Here is a 9182-nt window from a genome sequence, read left to right on the forward strand (position 1 = left end):
AAGCACACTGACTGAAACCACCCACTCTGGCCAGGCACCATGGTAACCATTTGCATGAGTTGTTTTATGACAGGAGGTCCTGGTAAGGAACACAGAACTAATAAGCCACCACCAACCAGGGGAGTTCGGGAAAGGTCAAACACCGTGTGTCCAACCACCTCCCAGAATCATCCTCTCTGGCATCCATCTTGGCTGAACAAGGCATGCACCACCAGGAAGGACTCAGAATGATTGACTAAAGACAACCCAGAAACTAATCCCATCACCATAAAACCCAAGACCGTGAGCCGTGTGGCAGAGCAGGTCTCCTGGGTTCCCTTACCCTCCTGCTCTCCACCCGGGTGCCCTTTCCCAATGAAATCTCTTGCTTTGTCAGCACTTATGTCTCCTCCAACAATTCACTTCTGAATGTTAGACACGAGTCCACTTTCGGGTCCTGGAAGGGAGTCCCCCTTCCTGCAACATACCCACTATCCACGGAGAGAAAACTGAGGTCCAAAGAGGCTCAGCTATTTTCTAAATGTCACCCAGAACGAGTCGAGGTTTGTCTGAAACTAACACCCATTCTTTTCATATCACCTTTGTTCATTTGTCCACCAACTATTTATTGAAAACCCATTACATGCCAAGATTGGAATTCATCTCTGAGGTGACAACTGGAGACAAATCAGGCATGATCACCACCCTCATGAAACCTACAGTTTTTCAAGGTGTCAAGATTAATCAATAGTCACATAAATAATGATTTATTTGCAGTTTGGATAAATGTTAGGAAAAAAAAGAATTGTGAACAACCTGAGGATGTAACAGTAAGCCTGATCTAGCCTGTACAGTCAGGAAGACTCGCTTGAGAAAGAAGTCAGGACAAGACCTTGAGGATGAGTGGAGTGGTCCCAGGAGCAGTGCTGGTGGGGCTGGTGGGGCTGACATCTAACAGTCAATGATTTTTTAAAACTTTTTATTTTGCATTGGGGTATAGCCAATTAGCAATGTTGTGATAGTTTCAGGTGAATGGTGAAGGGACTCAGCCATTCATGTACATGTATCCATTCTCCCCCAAACTCTCCTCCCATCCAGGCTACCACATAACATTGAACAGAGTTCCATGTGCTAAATGGTAGGTCCTTGTTGGTTACCCATTTTAAATATAGCAGTGCGTACATGTCCATCCCAAACTCCTTAACTATCCCTTCCCCCATCCTTCCCACCCTGGAACCATAAGTTCGTTCTCTAAGTCTGTGATAACAGTCTATGATTCTTGCAGAGATGGGACAGACTAAAGGATTACATAATCCCATACTATCCTGGGCAAGTCTCTATCCTGCTGGGCTGTGAGTGTTTTCTCACTCCTCTCTCTCTGCCCTGAGTGACCATGAGTGCCCTTCTAGCCCTAGAACTCCCTTACTCTCTGTTTAGTAAACTCACTTGGCCCTGCAGATATCCCTGCATTGAGAAAAAGATGCACTCAGCCCAGGGGAGAGTCTTGGCTGAGAAAGGTGCTCTTCCACTTGGCAATCTGCTTTCCCTTCAGGCACTTGGTTTGGGCATCACAAATAAAATTTAGATTGTGCTCCTCAATGTAGAATTGAAATGGGTCTTAGCCTAGCTCTCAAAAGGACCAGAATGTTTCACAAAAATGACAGTATTAAGTTGTGGGGGGATATCTGCTATCTAGACAAATCATAATGGTCACATTTTTATTGAACTAGTGAATTTGGGGAAGGGCCTTGAACCCCAAATATGTGTGTAACTAGATTTTGCTGCATTATTTCAAAATGGCTCAACAGCAGTGGGAAAACTGAGTCCCAAAGAGTTGAATCTTGGGACCGGAACTAGAAAAGGCCTCCCCAAAGTTCCCCCCTTAGGCCCCACACACCGCTCTGCAGGCACGTTGCTCTGAATGTCCTGAGCTCTCTGACTCCCAGGACCTGTGGAGCAGCAGGACCGTGGCCTGTGCGGCCCCTGGTTCCTGTTTCACTCCTTCAGCATGCTCTTTCTTCAGATGGTACCAGGGGTTGGTCATATGTCCAAGGAGCTCTGAGACTCGTGCCTATAGAACATCTCAGTTAGAGGAAGGCTATCTACTAATGAGATCACTCTTGCTGGCTGGCACAAGATTGGTTTCACTGTGTGTAGTAGGATGTGGGATATGTGTGTGTGTGTGTGCATACTTATGTGGTGTGTGTACAGATGAGAGGTATGTATGGTGTAATGTGTGTATTTATGTTTGGGTGTGGATGTAGTGTGGTGTGTGATGGTTTATGTGTGTGATGTGGTATGTGATATGAGTGATGAGGTGTGCATGTGTATGTGGTGTGTGTATGTGTATGGTATAGCACGGTGTGTGTATGTATGTGTGTGAGGGGAAGTGATGTGCATGTGGTATATGTGTTCATGGTATGTGTATATCTGTGTTGCGGGGTGTGCATGTGTATATGTGTGTAGTATGGTATATATAGAAGCAGAAGATATTAAGAAGAGGTGGCAAGAACACACAGAAGGACTATACAAAACAGATCTTAATGACCCAGATAACCACGATGGTGTGATCACTCAGCTAGAGGCAGACATTCTGGAATGAGAAGTCAAGTGGGCCTTACGAAGCACCGCTACAAACAAAGCTAGTGGAGGTGATGGAATTCCAGTTGAGCTATTTCAAATCCTAAAAGATGATGCTGTGAAAGTGCTGCATTCAATATGCCAGTGAATTTGGAAAACTCTACAGTGGCCACAGACTGGAAAAAGTCAGCTTTCATTCCAATCTCAAAGAAAGGCAATGCCAAAGAATATTCAAACTACTGCACAATTGCATTCATCTCACATGCTAGCAAAATAATGCTGAAAATTCTCCAAGTTCAGCTTCAATAGTACATGAACTGAGAACTTCCAGATATTCAAACTGGATTTAGAAAAGACAGAGGAATCAGAGATCAAATTGCCAATATTCATTGGATCATAGAAAAAGCAAAAGAATTTCAGAAAAACATCTACTTATGCTTTATTGTCTGTGCCAAAGTCTTTGACTGTATGGATCATAACAAACCATGGGAAATTCTTAAAGAGATGGGAATACCAGACCACCCTATCTGCCTCCTGAGAAATCTGTATGCAGGTCAAGAAACAACAGTTAGAACCAGACGTGGAACAATGGACTGGTTCCAAATTAGGGAAGGAGTATGTCAAGGCTGTATATTATCACACTGCTTACTTAACTTATATGCAGAGTACATCATGTGAAATGCTGGGCTGGTTGAAGCACAAGCTGGAATCAAGATTGCAGGGAGAAATATCAATAACCTCAGATAGGCAGGTGACACCACCCAGATGACAGAAAGTGAAGAAGAATTAAAGACACTCTTGATGAAAGTGAAACAGGAGAGAGAATGAGACATCTGGCTTAGAACTCAACATTCAGAAAATCAAGATCATGGCATCCAGTCCCATCACTTCATGGCAGATAGATGGGGAAATAATGGAAACAGTGAGAGATTTAATTTTGGGGGGGCTCCAAAATCACTGCATATGGTGACTGCAGCCATGAAATTAAAAGATGCTTGCTCCTTAGAAGAAAAGCTATGACCAACCTAGACAGCATATTAAAAAGTAGAGACATTACTTTGCTGACAAATGTCCATCTAGTCAAAGCTATGGTTTTTCCAGTAGTCGTGTATGGATGTGAGAGTTGGCCTGTAGAGAAGGCTGAGTGCCGAAGAACTGATACTTTTGAACTGTGGTGTTGGACTCTTGAGAGTCCCTTGGACTGCAAGGAGATCAAACCAGTCAATCCTGAAGGAAATTAGTCCTGAATATTCACTGGAAGGACTGATGCTGAGGCTGAAGCTCCAACACTTTGACCACCTGGTGAGAAGAACTGGATCATTGGAAAAGACCTTGATGCTGGGAAAGACTGAAGGCAGGAGGAGAAGGGGATGACAGAGGATGAGATGGTTGGATGACATCACCAACTCGATGTACATCAGTTTGAGCAAGCTCCGGGATTTGGTGATGGACAAGGAAGCCTGGTGTGCTGCAGTCCATGGGATTGCAAAGAGTGTATATGGTGCACAGCTGAGCAACGGAACTTACTGACTGATGGTATGTGTATGTAAATGTGTGGTAGGATGTGTTGTGTGTGTGTGTGGTATATATGTATGTGTACAGGGTATAAGTATATACATATGGGGTATATGTATATATGTGTGTGGCGGTATGTGTGTGTGTGTGTGTGTGTGTGTAATATACCTATGTATGTGGTGGCGGTGGTGGTTTAGTCACTAGGTCATGTCCGACTCTTGCAACCTCATGGACTATAGCCTGTCAGGCTCCTCTATCCATGGGATTCTCCAGGCAAGAATACTGGAGTGGGTTGCCATTTCCTTCTCCAGGGGATCTTCCCTACCCAGGAATCAAACAATCGAACCCAGGTCTCCTGCACTGCAGGCAGATTCTTTACCGACTGAGCTATGAGGGAAGCCCTGTATGTATGTGGTGGGATATATGTATGTTTGTGGTGTATTCTGTGTGTATTTATGTGTGGTAGGTAGTATGTTTGTTTGTGTTGTATATGTATATGTATGTTTTTGTATGTATGTACATGTGTGGTGGGGAGTTTGTGTGTGTGTGATGTGTTATAAATATGTAAATGTGCAGTAAAGAGTTTGTGTGTGGTGTGGTGTGTGTCTGTATGTATGTGGTGTGGTATGTGTACTGGTGGGGCACTGGGCATATTGACTGATATTTCCCACCCACACAAACATCATGTGGCTCTTCTGTGAACCCACTCCTCCCCAGATGACTCACCCAGATGTTTGGCTCCTGATTTTTCACCCAGTCCTCTCTAACCTGGAAGGGAATAAACACCATGTTTATTCCCAATAAATATCCAATTCCTTCCTCTGTTCTCCAGTCTTTCCCTGAGTCCAGGAATTGCTGGTCCTGACCCCTTCTATCCATCTTACTCAGGACTCACTGGCTCCCCAGTTCACGCCCAGGTTAACCCCTGACTCTGCTGGATGGCTGCTCCTTTGTGGGCTCAGCTCAAAGGCTCTCCTCCCCATCTCTAGCCTTGGCCATGTCCACCAGACCCAGGTTACCTCCACCTCCTCTGCGACCTTCTGCAAACCTTACCCTTGAGTAATTCTCCTTGGAGAGTCCCGCTCACTCTCAGCTGGGAGAGAGCCTGCCCACGATCATACATCTTTTAGTATATTTGAAGCAGCTTCTCAGGGATCACAACTCATACCAAAGTTCATTTCAGCTTCGTCATGATGAGAGAGGCTCTAAACCAATGAAGAAGTTTCTGTCTTGGTAATGATATGTAATTGTGGAAAAATAAGGAAATAATCATTGTCAGGTAGAACACAATAAATTATATCTGCTTACACTTCCTGCAGGATTGGTTCAAGTCCCTTGATCAACTTTCAAGGGTGACTATCAGCTGGGTGGGTTTCCTATGTGAGGCTTTTAAACTCATTAAAATAAATCATAAAACTGCTAGAGCACCTTATCAACATTTTATCAAGAATGTAAGTTAACCTTGGAAGGAGCACCTATTCCAACAAACCACAGAATTTTGACGCAGTCAGATTTAGGACAGGTGGTGCTGGTGGTGAAGAACCCTGCTGCCAGTGCAGGAGACACAAGAGACATGAGTTCCATCTCTGGGTTGGGAAGATCCCCTGGGAAAGGCCATGGCAACCCGCTCCAGTATTCTGCCTGGAGAACCCCACGGACAGAGCAGCCTCGTGGGTTATAGTCCATGTGGTCCCAAAGAGTCAGACACAACTGAAGCAACTTAGCGTGCACGATTTAGGACAACTTCTTTTCAATAGATGCTATTTCTTATGCTTTCACTGCAGCAGTGGAAGTTAGGGACAGTTTATCTCTGGCTGAATAACGATTTGAGTGAAAGCAAGTGCTGTCTGTGGAGGACTTCACTCAGAGTTGGATCCACAGACCCAGCATGGGACCAGTCAGCAGTCATGGGCTGCAATGATGTAGTGGTGAAAGATGTCCCTCAGGCTGATGATGTTCAGGTCTTTGTGGATCAAGTCTGTCCTGTGCTTGTGAGATGAGGCTTGATCCAAACCAGAACTCCAGCTTTACCAGTTCCTGACCAACCATCCCATCATGGGACAAACACACACAGAACTACTGTGAAGTAAAGCAGCCAATCCAGGAAAGAAGAAGTGATTTATTTACACATGTGAGGCAATCCCATTTGGAACCAGCTTGCATGAGGTTAGGAAAGAAAAGGGTAAATACAAGAACTGGGTTTCTATTTTTACACCTAGGACAAAGCTAATTGTTTTACAGAGGATTTGTCTCTGCCTGAATCCAACAGTTTTACTATGAGCATGTTTTGTTCAAGACACATAACCACTAAACTATTTACTGGAACCAGAGGATGGGGAGAAGCTCCCTGTCCTACATCCAAGCTTTTCTGTTTGTGATAAGGACACTTCCCACCCTTTCTGAGTCTTCGTTGCTACTCACCTTCATCAAGTGAGCTGGGACAGACCTGAGGGTTCTGCCTTTGTGAAAAAGGCTCATTAGAGGAAAGTCCATTTCTTTCCAATAAAGAGCACTCACATGTTAATACAAAGAGTCTTCTCAGTTGGCTCAATGAGCTTTAGATTTCTGGTAAATAAAACAAAATAGTCCCAGCCTCCCCATTTCCCCAGGAGGAATCTGTAGGGGGAGAAGACAGTTCATCATCTGTATAATGACGCTTGGGGCCACACCTGCAGACTGCTGTATGCAGACTTTGCTGGCAGAAGTGTAGCTGTTGCTTCGGATGCAGCAAGCCATGGACTGGAGAAGATAGTAATTTGGGGTAGCAAGTTCTGGGAAATGTGATTGGATCATGTTTCAGGAGTTACAGCCAAACTGATGGCTTTTCTTGGTTATCAAGTGCAGTTGTATAAATAAGAAGTGGGTTATTTGTCCTATTAATTTTAACATTAGATAGCAAAATTAGTGAATTCAGTTCCACATTCTTGTGAAAAGTGGTGATAAACTTTATGCCAAACACAAATGGATACTGAACTCTCCTCTCCCCCTACACTTTTCTCCTTTGTCCACATCCACGTAGAAATTGAGAAAAATAAATATTCACTTTCCTAGCCTCCTCTGTAACCATTAGTAGCCAAGTAAGAGACTTGTGGCCTGTGGGAAATAAACAGAAATCTGTTGAGGGCTTCTGGAAGTGTTTCTGCTTTCTTTTTATTAGCAGAGTCAGTGGCTCAGACTCTACCCCTTCTTCCTCCCTCAAATGTTGATGTAATATCTGGAGACCGAGCAGTCATCTCGCAAACATAAAACAACAAACTGAAGGACAAAGGCCAACAAGAATGCTAGAGTGGAGGGACAGAAAAAAACCTGGGCCTTTGACCGACATGTAGAGCTGCTAAACTTGTACCAACAATTGCCCGTCTCTAACATCTACTTGTCTGGACACAATATGGGGCATTTTTAGATGGTTACATGAAGCTGAAAACATCCATAAATAACTAAATAACAAAAAATTTAATCCCACCTAGAGGCCAGAAGAGCATTTAAAAAAAATTCAATTCCATTGATATAGTATATTTCCTGCCAAATTTCAACCTCCTTGTAATGGGTTTTCCATTTTACATTTGTTTCAGTTGGCTTTATTTTAAAGGGAACATGCAAAGTATAATGAAGTATAGAAATTTCCCAATTAAGTTCAGAGCTTAATCTGCTATGCCCAGATGAGGTTAATGACTCTAAACCTTGAATGAATAACAAGGTTAGTGTTATACCTTGCTTTGCTATTAGTTTTTATTTTATCATATAATATGCTTCATCCATAATTAACCGTGTGATGAGGGTCTGGACAATATTTCTGCCTCCATTTTCAATAAGATTAGAAGGTGATTACCGTCCCTACGTTCATTCACAGGAGGTTCATGGTTCTTAATGTAATGCTGCAAGGGGCTGAGTCCTTCTAAGAAAGCTAGGTATGACTTTCATGATACACACATTGTTGGTGTACAATCTTTAAATCACAGCTGCCATCCTGAATGACTAGGTGAAAAGAAACCATCTCTAATGTGTGTTCTAGGAGCTCCCTATTTATAGTTGTCTATGGTCAGTCCTGGAAAGTAAAGGATACTTTTATAAAACAAATAGAATGAACATCCATTGCAAACTATAGCCCATGGGCCAAATCTGGACCCATGTAAATAAAGTTTTATTGGAACATGATCATGCTCATTAGTTTTCATACAGTCTATGACTGCTTTCAGGCTACTGCAACAGAGATGACTGGTTGCCACAGAGAACATATGACCTTCAAAGTCTAAAAGATTTATTACCTGGTCCTTTTTAGAAAAAGCTTGTTGACTCTAACCTAATCTGTTAATTCAGATTGCCAATGAAAGACTTGTATATTCTCTCCTTTTAGTTAGAAATTAGCTTTGTAAACATATGCTATATTTATAGCTCTTATTTCATGTATAATTTACATTATTTCATTTCTAGATGAAGGGATTACTACCCAGAGAATTCTGAATATAATGACACAAACAAAAGTCAGATGACATAATGAACATGTCAGGTAGAAATAGTCTACGTAGCCTATCCACAGAGAGAATGGCTAGAACATCACATTATAAACTTAGTCACCAGATGAAATTTGATTTTAAAAAATACAGTTGGTAAAATTTAGAGCTGCAAAATTTAAGCCTTGGATACTGGACTTGACCAAAGTGGGGAAACAGAAAAACAAAAGGAAATTTTGTATCTGGCCATAAAAGAAAACTTCCAATGGCAGAAGCTATTATCAGGAAAACTTAATGATGACAGAATCTAATTGATTAACCAGCTCTTCATTATAAACTCTAAGTGGAAAAGAATTTATCCTTATGAAAGGTACTTCTAAGAAATCAAAATGGAAAATGTTTCATTAATTAATTTTAGAAAAAAAAGGATTTAACCACAGTATATAGAAATTAAGGAATTAAATTGGCTTGTGAAGTGAAAGTTGCTCAGTTGTGTCCAACTCTTTGTGACCTCATGGACTATACAGTCCATGGAATTCTCCAGGCCAGAATACTAGAATGGGTAGCCTTTCCCTTCTCCAGGGGATCTTCCCAACCCAGGGATCAAACCCAGGTCTCCTGCATTGCAGGTGGCTTCTTTACCAGCTGAGCCACAAG

This window comes from Dama dama, chromosome 15, assembly GCF_033118175.1.
Source record: "Dama dama isolate Ldn47 chromosome 15, ASM3311817v1, whole genome shotgun sequence".
Taxonomy (NCBI): Eukaryota; Metazoa; Chordata; class Mammalia; order Artiodactyla; family Cervidae; genus Dama; species Dama dama.